Source organism: Pan troglodytes, chromosome 3 (assembly GCF_028858775.2).
Source record: "Pan troglodytes isolate AG18354 chromosome 3, NHGRI_mPanTro3-v2.0_pri, whole genome shotgun sequence".
NCBI classification, from domain to species: Eukaryota; Metazoa; Chordata; class Mammalia; order Primates; family Hominidae; genus Pan; species Pan troglodytes.
This window is the reverse complement of record NC_072401.2, coordinates 96,295,294-96,312,469: the sequence shown is the minus strand read 5'-3', so window position 1 is coordinate 96,312,469 and position 17,176 is coordinate 96,295,294. Positions and strand designations below refer to the sequence as shown.

General features: G+C 34.7%; 1 protein-coding gene across 5 annotated transcripts in view; it reads right to left on the bottom strand.

Moving 5' to 3' along the window:
• The window catches only part of BMPR1B (bone morphogenetic protein receptor type 1B), a 397,543-nt gene that overhangs the window by 255,842 nt on the left and 124,525 nt on the right, over nt 1–17,176 (bottom strand). Inside the window, exon 1 of one of the 5 annotated variants that reach the window (XM_054683201.2) lies at nt 2,869–2,975. The exons of the other annotated variants lie outside the window; for them this stretch is intronic. The gene's annotated coding sequence lies outside the window, so the exon portion shown is untranslated. Of the gene's footprint in view, nt 1–2,868; nt 2,976–17,176 lie in introns of those variants that run through there. 5 annotated transcript variants of the gene reach the window in all.

Genomic DNA, 17,176 nt, shown 5'->3' with positions numbered 1-17,176 from the left:
CATACACAAGTAGTACAGTGAACACTCTGGTGCAAGTGTTCTTGCCCATGTTCAGGAGAAGAGTCCCTCCAGGGCAGATGCGTAGCTATGGAAGTGTTGGGTCAGAGGATACACACATTTTCTGCTTTACAGGGAACTGTCGAATTGCTTTCCCAAGAGAAAGAAAAGAATTCCTCTTCTGCCATATTCAGGCCAACTTTGGAGATATCAGATATCAACTATTTTTTGCCAATTTGACGGGTTTAAAAGGATATTTCATTGTTGTTTTAATTTGTATTTCCTAGGTTATAGACAAGCTTTTGAACTGATTAAGTCAATTTCAGGGAAGTGAATACATGGTCAAGAATATAGGGAAAAATTTCTCAATCTCTCAGTCATGTTAAATATAGTCTAAATCTTCAAGGTCGTTCTCTGTATGTTCTCACCACACTCAACTGCCAGCAGTAATAAACTGCCATCCGGTCCCTCGGGCCCTCTCAAGATCTGAAAACAAAGATCTAACAATATTTTAGGCACTCCTTCTCCACAAGAAAGGAGTCCTATGCTGACTGAGATCTAAGAATAGCCTATTAGAAGATTTTACATCATGTTGCACCATTTAAACAAAATTTTCACAAAACAATGCTTATCCTTACAGGTGAGGCATTCTGATATTTTCGATTTTTACTGTATTTTAATCTATGTATTTGCTAGTTGAAACCCACTAAATTGATGTCATGACCCCATTAATAGGTCACAACACTCAATTTGGAAACATTAAATCTCTTCAATGACCAACGTACCCAGGAAGCAGAGAATACTTGTAGAGTTTCAACCTATGAGCTGAGGGCCCCTACCAACCCTGCACAAAGTATTAACAGAAAAGGATACCTAACTGGCCCTCTGCCCAAGGGGTTCCAGGGTTGGAACCATCAGTGTTACAAGACCTTAGTCTACTTTTCAAATGGATGTGCAAAGCGTAGCATCACGGGAGGTCTGACACTCTTGGGGCATATTTTTTGGGCAACTTTATTTGGTGCTTTTTGTTTTTAGGTTGGTTTTTGCTTTACTGTTTGGTAAACTGTCTCAAAGATTCCAGAGATATGGGTGAGGACTATGTATTTTGAAAACATCTAGAAGTATACCCTTTTTTGGTAAGTTATTTGGGTTCCCAAGATTTGCCATAACAAAATTAACAAAATTGTTTCCACACCCCTAAAAAGTAATCAAATAGCTTACTACTTGATATTCTGACTATTCAAATAATACAGACAGCTTCTATGCTGTCCCAACTTCTGCCTCAAATAACATATATATCTGTACTCTTGAACAAAATAATCAGGTTTAGGACTTGTTTTAAATTGCTTTTGTTAACTTTCCTTATTCTGAAACTCTGCCCTTGTTTTTAATACACTTGCATTGTATTTAGCTGAGACTAGGCATTGAAAATTTCTGAAGTCATCATCATATTTGTATGTACAAATTAAAACTTAAATTGTGCCTTTACAATTTTGCATTTACAAATACAGAACTTAACACTCTGATTAACATGTAAAATGTTCTTAAAACTTATTTCTGTTAGGCTATTTTTTTTTTTTTTTTTTTTTGCTGGCCACTTTATCCTCTATTTCCATGTTACCGGATGCTATGTAAAAATACACCATCCAGCTAATTGACGTCTTAGGTTCAAATTATACACAAAGCCAGCACTGAAGCAGATTTGGGAACCTAGCGTATTACACTGTGGTGTCTTTCTAAAATGTGCATGCACTCAGCATGGAATGTTATGACTGGATAAGTTACAGGTTTCCAAATTAAAAAAAAAAAAACCCTGTTTTCATTCCAATCTTGTTTATGCAAAGGTTCTGAAGATTAGAACTGGCAGGTTATTTCTAACCCTTGCCTTTTCTCCCACCTTCTTTAAGTTCCTCTCTCTTGCTGCAAATCTAGAAGTGACAACCTGCTATTTTCTAGAACTGTACGGTGGTAATTCGAATAGCAAGCTCTGTGCCTGGTATAGATTGTCAGAAATATATACCTGAAACTATAATTGTACCATGTGTGGGCGAACAGGGAAACTTAGTTGACATCAACAGTATTTATAGGGAGAAAACATGCTCAGTTTAATTCCAGTACAGACATTCCCATTTCAAAAGGAAAAGTTTTAATTTCCTCCTTAACTTTGACAGTGGCTATAATAAATTTTCTCAAATTTTCATGAATTTGAATTAGGAAATTTCACGTTTCTAATGAAAACTTTCTTAAACACCAGTTATAAAACATCAACGCTTCTTTTGCTGCATCTCAAAAAATAGAAATATACCACATTTAACAGGAGGTCATATAATACTAGGAAGAGATAATACTATCGGAAACCTTCACATCTTTATATTCATATTTGCACTTCATATTCAACCATATAATTTCCCAGAAGTGTCATATAAATCATATATATATGATTTATATATAATATATATGATTTAAATATATGTGTGTGTGTGTGTATGTGTGTGTGTATATATATACATATATGATTTAAAGAAAATCCAAAGCATTAGTCAAACTATCTTACTCATCTTTGTAAAAGTTGTAGTGGCCTGAAAAGTCAGGTCCTAATGGCTGGTACCTGTAAGTGTTATGTTATTTTAAAAAAGAGTTTGTGGAGATGTGATTAGATTAAGGATTTTGTGGTGGGAAGACTATCCTGGATTATCCACACAGGCCCTAAATGCCACCACGTGTCCTCATGAAAGGGAGGCAGAGGGAAATTGCACACACAGAAGAAGAGAAGGCAATGTGACCAGAGAGGAAGAGACTAGACTGATGCAAACCACAAGCCAAGGAATGCCAGCAGCCACCAGAGGCTGGATAAGGCAAGGAATGAGTTACCTCCTAGAACATCCAGGGGTTGCACAGCCCTGCTGACACCTTGATTCCAACTCAGGGACAACGATTTTGGACTTTGGTCTTCCAGAACTGTGAGAGAATACATTTCAGTTGTTTAAATCCACTAAATTTGTGTAATTTGTAACCGCAGCTTCAAGAAATTAATACAACTATACAAGCTATTACCTCAGGATAATGTACTGAACTTTCTGATTACATTAATAAATTTGAGAGAGAGGGACCCACAACCACTTGAGAGAAATGAATGATCCTATTTTAGTGTGCTGGAGAGTCTGAGAAGTATTTTTGAAAGAACCAGGCCTAGAAAAATGAAGAGTGTTTAAAGTGTATATTAGTCTGTTCTCATACTGCTATGAAGAAATATCTGAGACTGGGTAATTTATAAAGAAAAGAGTTTAATTGACTCACAGTTCCACATTGCTGGGAGGCCTCAGAAAGCTAACAATCATGGTGGAAGAGGAAGCAAACACGTCCTTCTTCCCATGGTGGCAGGAAAAAGAAACGCTGAGCAAAGGAGAGGAAAGCCCCTTGTAAAACCATCAGATCTCATGAGAAGTCTCTCGCTATCCCCAAGAACAGCATGGGGGAACTGCCCCCATAATCTAATCACGTCCCATGAGGTGCCTCCCGTGACAAGTGACGATTATGGGAACTACAATTCAAGATGAGATTTGGATGGGGGCAAGCCAAACCATATCAAAGTGTCAGAGCCAAGAAGAGAATATCTAGTCTAAGGAGCAAATTTAAACTACATTTAAAATCTTTCAGAAAATAACTTGTCAGGACTGCACTTGGTAGCTCATGCCTGCAATCTCAGCCCCTTGGGAGGCTGAGGAAGGAGGACAGCTTGAGGCCAGGAGTTAAAGACCAGCCTGGGTAACACAGTGAGACTCCCATCTCTAGAAAAAAATTTTAAAAAAACAATCCAAGTATGGTAGCATGCACATGTAGTCCCAGCTATTCAGGAGGCTGAGGTAGGAGGGTCCCTTGAGCCTAGGAGTTTGCAGTTGCAGTGAGCCATGACTGTGCCACTGCACTCAGCCTGGGCAACAGAGAAAGACCCAGTCTCAAAAAAAAAAAAAAAAAAAAAAAAAAAAAAAAAAAAAAAGGAAAAGAATTTGTCAGTAATTATAAAGAGCATTAAAGTACTCCTACCCTTGGACTCAGTAATTTTGTTGCTAAGAACCAATACTAAGAATATATACCCAAATCAGATCAAATTTTATAAATTAAGATGTTCCTCTCATAACACACACCTCATAATATCAAAAACTAGAAACAATCTAAACATCCAAGTATAGAAGAGCTAAGTAAGCCACAGTATGTCTTCTTGGCTGAACATCTTATACATCTATCAAAAATAATGTTTACAAAAAATCTGGACCAAAACAAAAAAACCCTTATGTTATACTATTACATGTACAAAGCAACATACAAAAGAACATGTACATTATTGCCTTTCTCATTTAAAATTCATAGAAAAAAAGAAATATGTAAGATTATAGCTAACTTTTTATTTCAATTCTTTTAACAGTTTACTAAGTTACACCAGATACTCGGTGGTAAGCGAGGACTACAAAAGGGTAATTGGCAGATGCAAATGCTCCAATTTTCTGGGTGAATGAAAGACAGAAGAACAGTACCTTAACAGCCAAAATTCCCAAATGCCTTCCAATGCATCGCATTATCTATAATGATTTTGAATATCCATGAGTCACGCGGGAATAGATAACACTATCGCTTATTTACATTGGGAGCACCCAAGGCACAAAAGGTTTCAGAGTCCACGCAGGGTCATCCTATATAAGCAGGAAGAGCTGGGACAGAAGCCAAGTCATGTCATTCCAGACTGGGGCTTTAATCCCCCTTTCCAAGGTGATGGTGCAGCAGCAGGGCCAGACCTTGTCATGGAGAGCAGGCAGCTCTTCTTATCAGAGAGCTTCAGAAAAACAAGGTCAAGGCCTCAAACCCACTCTGACTGGCGGATATTTACATATGCAAAGCCTGTGAGGAAAAATATCTCAGGCTTCCCTAGGATCCTTTCAGATTCATGAACAAGCCAAAGTATAAATAAATAATACTTTCATAAATGTTGCCTACTAAACATACAGTAATCATAAATACTATGGAGATACTAAATCTTTCAAAGCAGTACCCTCTATTCATTTCACTTATTTTTGATTCAGGATATAGTTTATATTAACTTATTGATCCAAGCCTCTCCTTACAATAGGGTCTTACTTTGGCACTTAATCATTTTCTAAAATAGTCACATATTCTAAGAGCCAATAATTTTCTACAAATGCTTGCTTATACCTGTATTTTCACTTTTAGGAACAAATGAAAAAATAACTCCTGCAAAAGTCTACCTAAAAACATGCAAAAAAAGTTATAATTACAAATTGGGTTTCTTTCAAAATGTTTACATTTTCATTCAGGATTATAGAACCAATTCATAGGTATTTTATATTTATACATATGCTCTAGGGAGCTCTATTTTTTTACACTGTTTTGAGCTTGAGAAGTTCCCAGCATTAACATATAATCAAAGAAATTACATAATTAACTGGTGAAAAAAGGATCATAGTCAAATTCAAGCTAATTTTCAACTTTCAGATTTAATTCAGCAAACTCAGGGTATTAAAACATTCATCACATAAAGTCATCTCTCAAATGTTAATAAAAATCTTCATTCTCAAATTTTTTTCTGTACTGAAACAGATACTTTGATCATCAAGCCTAGATTTAACTGTCAAAAATAATGTACTCTTGGGCTATGTATATATGCACAGACTTATATATGACTAATTTGAGAAGTTACATCAACTTCAACAAAGCAACGAGGATAAACTTTTTTCAAACTCCTAAAGAAAGATATTATTCATTTTTACCCTTTGAGTTAGTATTAGCAAAGATATATTTTTTACAAATCCCAAAAGAGCTTTTAACTAGGAGTACGTCATTGAATGAAAAATAAATCTGTAGAAGTAGAAAGTTTTACTGCTATCCTTGCTAAAAGATTGCTAGTTACACCTAAAAAGTCATACTGGCGAGAAAGTTCACAAAAAGTGTATTAAATATATATGTATATTTGTGTCGCCAGAAGAATTTAACTCAAATGCTTGTGTCGCCAGAAGAATTTAACTCAAATGCTAACAGAAGCTCTCTCAAGACATCCTAAAGATAGCCATACATTGGTTAGTTTCCTTTCCTTTTATCACTTGTGTGTTTGTATCACAGTTTTAGCATTAACTAAAGCATCTAGTCTGATCACTTCCATCTATTTTAGAATACTAACAAGATGATTCTAATAACCAAACAAAAAGAAACATGAGTTTAGAAAAAAATTCTAATTGTTTTATTTAATAATTATATGCTATATAGAGCCTATTTAAAAAAAAAGATGTCACACACCTCATAAATACCAAGATATTTCTTAATAATTATTTTGAAGTGTCATAAGTTCACATTTAACAAATGAATTGCCTCTAACATACCAAAATCAAAATAATTTTTCTTCATTCAACTGCCTATTAGAACAATTCTTAAAAGAACCTGAATATGTAATTTAACAACAGAGCTGAAGTGCAGCAGGCTGAGACTTCTTCATGAATTGGTTTTTAGAATACTAGATACGTTTGTCTAAAATCTCCAAGGTTTTGTTAAAAAAAAGACAAACATTTCCATTTTCTCATAGATTATAAATCAAAGAAAAATTTAAGGCAGCTATATAAACAGTTCACTGACTGCATCTGTTGTGAAAGACACAATGATGTCTAATGTAGAGCATTTAGCCTATTCACCTCTGTGCTGCCATCTTTGAATAAACACGTCTTAAAGCACCATTAATCCAAGCAATGAGGGACATTTTTCTTTCAAGAACAAACACATTTTCAACTTTGGACTAGCCATACAACTGTAAAATCAAGCAGAAAAAAGAATTTTGTGATACTTGTTTACATTAAAAGTTGAACATGGTACTATCAAGTCTCTCCAACGTGAAGATGCATTAAAGAACTTAAGAGACATTAATATTAACTATTTTCTTCTCTACTGTTATTCTTCTGTATCATGGTACTTGCAGAATAACTTTTCTGCCTAATACTCAGAGAACCCAAAGGAGGAAATTAGTAGTTTCATCATGAATTTAAAACAACTTTAAAAATCAAATAGTGATCAAAGGAACTTATGTTATTTATACAACCATTTAAAGAAGTATGTTAAGATGTGAAAGAAAAAAAAAACAAACTAGCATACAGAGCTGCTTCTCTCAGTATTCAGCGCCCAAGAAAACCAAGTCTGAAGAAATACAACAAGTTTACTTTCCTCAAATAATTCCAAACTAACAAAAAATCAAATCAACAATTCCCTTTTAGAAAAATGATCAAAAGATATCTCAGGGAAAATAAATGCCTAGTTTTACAAATATCTTTTAAACTGTTCTATTGGGAACAATATGCAAAATAGAGTATTCTCAAAAGGAAATCCTTAAAAAGTCAATCCTTTAAAATAAAATAAGGAAAAAATGTGGACCAAGATCAGATATCACAACATTGCCCTGAGACTATATGGAAACTCCTATGTAAATGGTAATTGGGGATTTCTCGCTTTCTCTCTCTCTCTCTCTCTTTTAAAGGCCATAATGGCTATGTTTGTTGAGGGAAAAAAGGTGGGGAAAGAAGGTATAAATGCTTACTGTTTAAGAAAAGCTGGTCTGTGCCAATATATTGGAGAAACTATTCAAGAACAGTTGATCTATGTGAAAATGTAACCCCTGAAATGTTGCCAAGGTCACAGAGACCCAGGGTGATCTCCAACACACAATGAGTACCATTTGTGTATTTGTAAAGAGCACTTGGGTAGTGGGTTATTTTTGCATTATGCATCTCGTTGGGAAAAAGCATGGAAAAGAAAATGCAGACTGGTTGTGCTTTTACAGTATTTCATTTCACTATCCTTCCTATGGGGTAACTAAAATATTAGCAGTGCCCTGCTTATGAGATATATGTGATCCCTTTCAAGGTGGGCGTTAGCAGCAGTGTTTTTAAGTGAAATACGAGAGCAACATTACAATTTCCAAATTCAATTTCAATAATTACATTAACATGACAAGGTTCTCAAGAACTGCCAAGGACAACAAAACTGAACTGTTTACCTTGAGTAGCACATTTCACTGTGGGACTCAAATTTTATACCACAGCCCACTTTATGTTGTTATCCATTTCAAACACTGCCACGCAGCAGTGGGTTCTCTCCACCATTTCCACCTTTTTTTTGTTTGTTTGTTTAATACCATCCATTTACATTTTGCCTTCTACTGGTGGTTCTCAGAACACCATTTTATAGGAATGGAAAGGCACCAAGAAATTTCACCTCAAGTCATGTGAGACTGCAGCTATAGAACGCACAAACCCAGTTCCTGAGTGTTGAATAAGGAACATTTCTCACTGATTAGAGAAAGCCAATTTAAATTTCTCTTTATATGAGAAAGAACCAGCCAGTCTTTATTAGCATGGTACTAAAATGTGTGTCCCAAATTTGTGAAATTTTTTTAAAAAAGAACAAGAGAAGTCATATTTTCTCTAAGAACATATGCACGTATTTCTTCTTGGGAAGCCCATACACAACATGGGGAAGAGTCCACTTCACACAAATTTGCTTTCTAATATTTAAAAGGCATTGAGGTAAAGCCTCATTAAGAAAGACGGAAATGGTCCATTACTACAGACAGAGAAGGCCTTTCCTGGGATGGACTATAAACACTAAGTGCAAAGTCTAGAGCCAAAGGAGAATGTTAGGTTTGCAAGTTTGCCTCTTCCAGAAGGAGAAAATATTATTTCAGATGTTATGACTCATTATTTTTCATTTTTTAATCTTTTCATGTTTTATATTCATTTATATTATAAAGGAAGATTTTTATTTTAAGCATATTTCACATTATATTTTCCTTTTGCTAATACAAGTTAGTGACACTATACCAAAAAAAACCTAAAATTGTTTTTATAATCATTAATAACAATTTAAATGTACTGAACTTCATAATGCTAGATTTTTTGCTCCTGTAATCTTCATGAAAACCCTGCAGGACTGATATCCCCACTTTACAGATGAACAAACTGAAGCTCAGAATATAAAATTACTCAAACTGAACTCCAAAGTTCGTTATCCCACATTTCCTCAGGAAATAGTACATTCACATACCATTGACAAAATGCATTAAAATATACAAAACTTGAGTTGGAAGCTTACCTAATAAATTGTAAAAGATTTTCAACAAACTACACCTCTACTAATTCACCTACTCAAAAGCTGATAGTTAAATGAAACCTGAGAAAATGATCTGGGATATTTCTCCATCTCTCACTAAACAAATGCTTGTGGGTCTTTAAAGGTCCAGTTCAAGTATCACATCTTCTGTAAAGTCTCCTTACTCTCCATACCAATAGAATTACTTCTTTACTGGGTTATAGAATTTATTTAATGATTAAACATGACTAAATATTACCCTTTTTTTGGTCTTCAGCTCCCGGTACAGTACATCATACTTGTTCAATAAATCCTTGTGTTCAATAAATGCTTGTTAAAAGTATATATGAACAAACAACAGCTCAACTATGAGATCAGATAAAACCTCACCTCACATAATTATAACTACAAGTTAAATCTTGTATTAAAGCTCCTCTAACTTTAACACGTATATAAATCACGTGGAGATCTTATTAAAAGGTAGATTCAGATTCAGTGGGTCTGGGGTGAAACGTGCATTTCCAGTAAGCTCGCAGCTGGTGGCACAGCTGTTGGTTCCCAGACCAACCACCCTGTGGGTAGCAAGAACGTAATCTACTGGGACAACACATTCCAGACTTGGTGAATTGTTTAGAAAGCCGTATGTTCCTCTGGGATGTTAACCTCCATTTAGACCTGGCACCAAACCTCAACTTATTAAACTTAAAAACTACGAGCAATTACGAGTTTATGTGAATTTCCCTAAATGAGACATGAGTTTTTTTGAAAAGGACCACTCTTAATGAAGTTTGCAAGTACAGCCCCAAGACAGTGCTTTATATGTCGGAGGGACTCAATTTAATATTAAAGTAAATTTAAAAATTAAGTACTTGAGGGTAAAAACTATCACTGATTTGTCTCTTTGGCACAGGGCTTGGCATGGTGCCTCAAACACAAGAGACCCTCAATATATAAATGCTGAATGAATGAATAAACAAACAGGCAAACCATTCTTTCTCTGTAAAGCATGAAGTTTTTATTATCCTCATCAATGCCAATTTGAGGCACTTGATCAAAATTGTAACTGATCTGGTAAGCCCTAGATATTAATAAATCTGCAATGTTCTAGGAGTCATACAATCCCTATGCTATTCCATTTTTGAATGTTACCTTTTGTTTAGTTTTTCCTAATTCTACATACACTGCCATTCCAACATTTCCTTTTTGCTGTGCCAGGATTAAAATGTGTGGCCACTACTGTTTTAAGCTCAGGATTACTGCCACTTCAAAAACCACTAGTACCGAAAAGATCACTGTTAACCATATGATGAAAGCCACTATAATACTTCTTAAATTTTTACTTTTAAGTATCATTTACCTTTTAAGTTTCAAAGTCTTAATTTTACATGTACAAAAACTACTAGAAGATACGAATAAAACTTCACATTTATTTTTCATATATGTATCTGTTAATAGGCTTTTGTTATCAGAATCCAAGAGTATTTATCTGCAGAAAATTACTTCTCATAATATTCAAAAGAGGATGTGATTGTTTCATAGAACCAAGTTTTATTGCTTTATCTCTGTACATTTCAGCAATAAGATGTAAGTGGAATGTATAGTGGGAAAGTGTTTAAGTTACCAAACAAGCTATTAAGTGTTTAATGTACCACACAAATATTAACCACTTACTATGTACAATGCACATATTAGGATATTGTGAGAAATATAAAGATAATATCTCAATAAAGCTAAGAGAAGATACAGACAACAAAATTGCAACAATAGAAAAGGTTAAAAAACTGTTTTTCAATTACTATTTTCCAACTACATTTTAAAATAAATTAAGTTTTAGGGGCACATGCTGAACTAAAAAAAATGCAATGTTGGTCCTTTCCTTTAACCACTTCTGCTATGGACTGAATTGTGTCATCCCCAATTCATATTCCAAAGTCCTAACCCCCAATGTGATGGTACTCAGAAATGGAGCCTTTGGGAGGTAACTAGGTTTACATGAGATCATGAGGATGGGGTCCTCATGATGGGATTAGTGCCCTTACAAGAAGAGACACCAGAGAGCATGCACTGTCTCTCTTCACCACGTAAGGACGCTGTAAGAGAGTGGCAGTCTGTAAGCTAGAAAGAGAGACCTCACCAGAATCCAACCATGTTGGCATCCTGATTTTAAACGTTCAGCTTCCAGAACTGTGGAAAAAAATAAACTTCTGTTGTTTAAGCCACCCACTCTAAAGTATTTTGTTACGGCAGCCCAAGAAGACTAGTACAACTTCTCTGATTGACTTTTATACTTTTACATTAGAATTATTCTAGGTCATAATTACACTCATGTAATTTACTGCCACAAATGTATTTTTATAATATTAAGAGGTTTAGAAGTGGAGTTAGTAAATAAATATCAATTCTTCAATTGCCAATTGTTCATAAAAGTGGGAAGAAGGAAAGAGAGAGAGAATTTTACATTTATTTAACAAGTAACTCAGAAATAAGCTTTGTGGGAGAGGGGGTTACCTCATTAGCAATAAGTGCAGACATGCAGACATTCCCCTACACAAAACCTCTTTCAGCAGCATCAGAAAGAGAATGCTTTTTGCATGTGTCACTTCTCAGGTCCAAGCCTCTAGCAGGCTTCTTGTTATATGCAATTAGCTCCATGCCAAGATTTAGTACATTTCATAATAAATCCCTTGACCACATTAACTGTAGGCTTGGCAAAGTTGGAAAGGCTCTATTCACGAAGACAGAAAACAAGCCACAGAACTTACCCCACAGCAAAACGCACTTGCTAGATGCCAACACACTACAAATTTCAACAGCCTGCCATGCCCTCCCTTCATTCCTCTCCCTCTATTTGGGGTAGAGGAGGGGTCAGAAAAATACAACCTGCCATGTGACTATGATTAAAGAGTATATAAGGGCAAAAAAAGCTACAGACAAATTTGGTGTGTTTACTTCTTCTTCCTCCTCCTCCTAAATCTTGTTACTAGCTTGTTCCTTTGACCTAACTCCCCAAACCACCCACCCAAAAAACCTAGAGTCACTTCACAGATGAGATCCAGAGTTTACCCTCATTTAAACAGTAACCATCTGTTGCCTGCAGGAAGACTGTGGCTCCTTCTCAGGTTTCCCTTTTTGGAACATGAAGGCTGTGGTATATTATGGCTATTCTGCATGGGAAAGTTCTCTGCAGGACAGCAGGAGCAATGAAAAAAGGAAGGAGGCACAGAACTAATGAGCCCTTTCGCTCATATCAAAACAAAGCACAACACCTTTTATTTGTTTTTGATAAACACCTTTTGAGAAAGAATTAAAACTACAGCAGTACAGAGAGAACATGCATGAGCTCTGGAGTTGTACAAACCCCAATTTCAATCTTAACTTGTTTTCACTTTGTCAATTAGAGCATCCGTTTCTTTATCTGAAAAACAGAGATACTACAGAGTTGACGCAGGGCCTAGAAATGTTTGGCTCAGAAAATGCTTATCATATACAAGATTAATTCTAGATATTTTATTTTGCAGTATTATTACTGGAAAAAATTGTTAATCACAGGCAAATTACGATAAAAATATAGGAAGACAAAAAATAAAATATCACTATTAAAACTCCATTAAGTTCCCTTTTAGATAACACATTTGAAACATCACCATTGTTAAAATTTACAATAAAAATTAATTAGGAGGCCTCTCTTGGATCCCCAGCAAGAGGCTCCTGGTACTGACATCCTATTCCTCTTTATTATAAATTTCTTTCTGGTTCTTTGAGGCTCCAGTATATATTTAAAATAAGAAAAAATAAGACTCTTAAAACCTGTATCTCATTTATAAAAACTACTGAAATTTTATATTATGTATTACAAATTTTAGAATGTTTTATAGTGTCTTGCTTTTCCAGTGTAAGAAACAATGGTTTCCTTAGAGATATGATTTCCTTGGAGATATATCATTATGATATATCATGATATATTAGAAATATATCATTAATAGCATTTCTAACAATAAAATTGATAAAATAATTTCCTACCATGTAAATAATCATACAACAAAATATCTGCAATTGGGACTAGCCTAGAAAAGTCAGGTTACTGGGTCACTTAGTTTATGGGTGCAAGCAAAAATTTACAGTCAGCCTTCCTTTGCCTCAATCCCAGCTTCATCACTTACCAGCTTTGGACCAAGGTACTATTTAATCTCTCTCTGCTTTAGTTTCCTTACCTGTAAAATGATCAATATCAGCACCCACCTCTTATAATTGTGAAAAAATTAAATAATGTTTAGAAGGTGTTTAGAACAGTGCCTGGTGCATAGTAAGTGCTTTGTATCATTATTATCATTGTTATTATTCATGCTATTATGAAAAATCATACGGTCCTTTAACATCTGCCTACAGTAGAATATTGCCTACACAACAAAGATCTTTTTCTATTTTCATTTCTTTTCCCCTCTTCTCTGATTTAATTGGCATATCTCATCTCTACTTTTTAGTCTTATAATGCATATTTATTTATTTTTAAATACTCACCATCAGTCATTTTACTGTTTTCCTAGTCATGATTTGGATGGATACAGCTCATGCTCTAATAGATTCCTCAGGAAAAATTGATAGAAAATTCTATAAACTCTTACATGTTGAAAACTACTTTTCTAAAGCCTTGTAAATTGAAAAATAGTTTGGATACAAAATTCTTGATTGCCACTTTATTTCACTGAGTAAAATAAAAAATAATAACAATAACAAAACTGTTCCATTGTTTCCTTGTATTGAATATTGGTTTTCAATAGCTAATGCTAGTCTAATTATTTTCCTTTGGTAGATGACACACTCTTTTTGCCTGTTAGCCCTTAGAATTTTATGATCATTGTTGAAACAGGCTAAATCTCCAAGTTTATTGTTTGGGGTTAATTTGCCCATGTAAGCTCTTTCAATATATAGAGATTCCGATTTTTTCTATTTCTGAAAAATTTTCTTGGATTATAGTTTTAAATATTGGTTTTGTGAATTATTGTTTTTCTTCTTCAGAGAGTCAAGTAACACAAGTATTATTCCTTTATTGCCAGTCTTCCATTTCCACCACTTTCTCTATGACCCATTTTGCTTCGTGTCATTTGTATCCTCTTGGTCTTTTTCCTGTTTTTCTTTGATGCCGCTTATTAATTTTCATTTGAATCTATTCTCTCTTGGGTGTTCTGTAATTTATCTTCATTTTTGAGATAATTTTGTCATTTTCTTGTATTTATTTACCAAGTTCAATACAGTAGTTTTTCATCTCTCCCTGCTTTTTCTATTTTTTTTAATTTTTAAATTTCTGATTAAAGGTATTTTTCTTATACCTAAATGTTTGAGTATATTTAAATGTTTAGAATGTAGACACAGTTTTCTTCTGCTTCCCGCTTGTTTTTTTTTGTTTTGTTTTGTTTTGTTTTTTGGCGGGGGGTGGGGGTGAAGGTGGTATTTCCCTCCATTGATTTGTATGAAAACTATCTGATCTTTTTCAATAGATTTGTATGATTTTTTTTTTTTTTTTTTTTTTTTTTTTGGTGATGTGAGGATATTTTACTCAATTCCTAGTTTAAAGGCACCTTTTTTTTTTTTGGTCAATCTGGCAAATTCCAGGTGTCAGCAAAATTATTTCTTTTATACGTTTATTTGTTTTAGTAGTAGGGGAGAAGAGTTATGAGTCCTCCAAGTCTGTGGTTCTCCTTTGTTTTACAGAACCCTAATTTAACCCTTTTCCTTCTTTTCTCCTTTCCCATTCATTGCCAAAGAATCGCTCTTCGTTCCTTTTTACCTTTTATCCCCTCCCTGAAAAGCAATGCAATTGGAGGACTGTCCCATAAAATTGTTAATTTGACCCTCTAAATAGCACATACTTCGAAACCTTTTCCCACAATCTTCATCCCATCTTCCCAGTTTCTTTTTCGGTATTTTCAGATTTGAGGTATATCTGACCTATACAGTGGTCTCTCCAACTGTTCCTTAAGTTCCCTTTCCAGTGTCCCTCTTCTTCCTCCCTAAGTGATTCCCGGTTTCTGTGTGTATACCACAAAGCACTGCAGCATGACAGGAAAGGGGCAGGAGTATGAAGGACTGCAGAACTTACAGTTATTTTGCAGTCATGTCATTCTCTGTCTTCAAGTGATGTTGAGTGTATATTTTTGCATAGAAATTTATTAGTGGTAAATTAATTTCATATCCATTGGGGAGGAGATTTGAAGAGGTTACTGTACTACCAACTCTCCACTGTCTTCAGTTATCTGGAAGGTAGGTGGTCATTTTTTAAAACATGTCCCATGACTTTTAAAAGAATGTGTATTCAACAATTTTGTAGCATAATATACAACATAAAGCCATTATATCAAGTGCAGTATTTGTAGAGCTCAACTTTCCAACATGCTTACAGATTTAAGACCTGCTTGGTCAATCATTAACAGAGAACATTATGCTCAAATCTCCTACTGAAAATTTGTTAACCTCCCCTTATAATTCAGTTAATTTTAGCTTTATAAAAAAATTTAAACCAGACTTCAGATATAAATTAGAAACTGTATCTTTCAGAATATTTTAATCTTTTATCAAATTGTAATAGTCTTTTTAATCTGTAGCAATGCTTTTCATTCTTAAAGTGTTATTTCTTACTATATCTATCCAAGCTTACTTTTGATTATTATTTGGCTGATATATTATTTTTCACTTGTTATTTTTAACCATTTTTAAATTTATAACTTAGGCATAGCACTTACAAACTGCATATACCTGGATTTTTGGAAATGCAGTGTTAACAATCTTTGTCTTGGAACTAAAAAGTGCAGTACCTTTACATTTATTGTAACTAAAGATATATTTGAATTTATTTCTATCATCTTACTTTGTGTTCTTCATTTTTTCCACATTTACTAACCTTCCTTCTGAAGGGAAAGTTTTGTTCCAAGTACATCCTTTCACTGTGAATGCCACATTTCCAGGATTGTGTGACCAGGGCTTGGTCAGATCCAGTATTTTTCTGGATTCATGTTTTCTTATTTCTTCTTCTGAAGATTTAGCTTAGTATCTTTCCAGGTCAGCAATATGTTTTACAATTATATTAAATAATTAGATTGAGCTCTTTAGATTACATACATTTTTAAATCCCAGATGATTTTTTTCAAAATATTTGTTCTGCCATAATGCCAGAAATGGAAGTCATGTCCTTTTTCTATATAAACTTAACATTTCCTTCAAAAACCACAAAGTGGTCAGGCGTTTTGGCAAAATGTCTTTTCTTCCCTGAAGTTTGAAAAATAAAGTTTCTTCCCTGGTGATAAATATGTTAGCACCAATGGCTGCAGTTAAAAAACAAAGATATTTTGTATTCTGTTATAATGGTTTTTAAAACAAATCAGAATAGGAAAATGTCCAAACTCTACCATTCTATGCAAATTCTTAGAAACAGGCAAATGCATTTGTCAAATCTTTCTAAACCGCAATAATAATGATGTGCTAAATAAAGAAGCAACATCTTCAACTTGCTCCTTTTTACTTAGTCATCTTCTCAGTGACTAGGTGGAAAAGGCACTAATATCTGTTTATCTGTTTACTACTGCTGCAAAAATAAGCTACCCTAAAACTCAGTGGCTCCAAACATTAATTGCTCATGAGTCTACGGATCAAGATGGAAGGATCTTCAGGTCTCAGCTGGGTTCCCTCAAGCATGTGTGGTCAGGTACAGGTTAGGTAGGTGGCTCTGCTGATGTTGGCTGTTCTGTCTTAACACATTTTTGGTCAGCTGGCTGACAGCTGGTCTGAGAGGGCCAGACTCAAGTAAAATGACTTGGCTCTGCTCCATTTAGCTGCTCCCCTTCCACCAAGTGAGCCTGTTCATGTGCTCACAGCAGTGACAGAGTTCCAAAGGGAACAGAAGCAAGCAAGACCTCTTAAGGCCCAGGCTGGGAATTGGTACACCATTACTTCTGCTGTGCTCTATTGGCTAAAGCAAATCACAAGACCAGCCCACATTCAAGAGCTGGGAAAACAGACTTCACTTCTTAATAGGAACAACTACGAAGTCTTA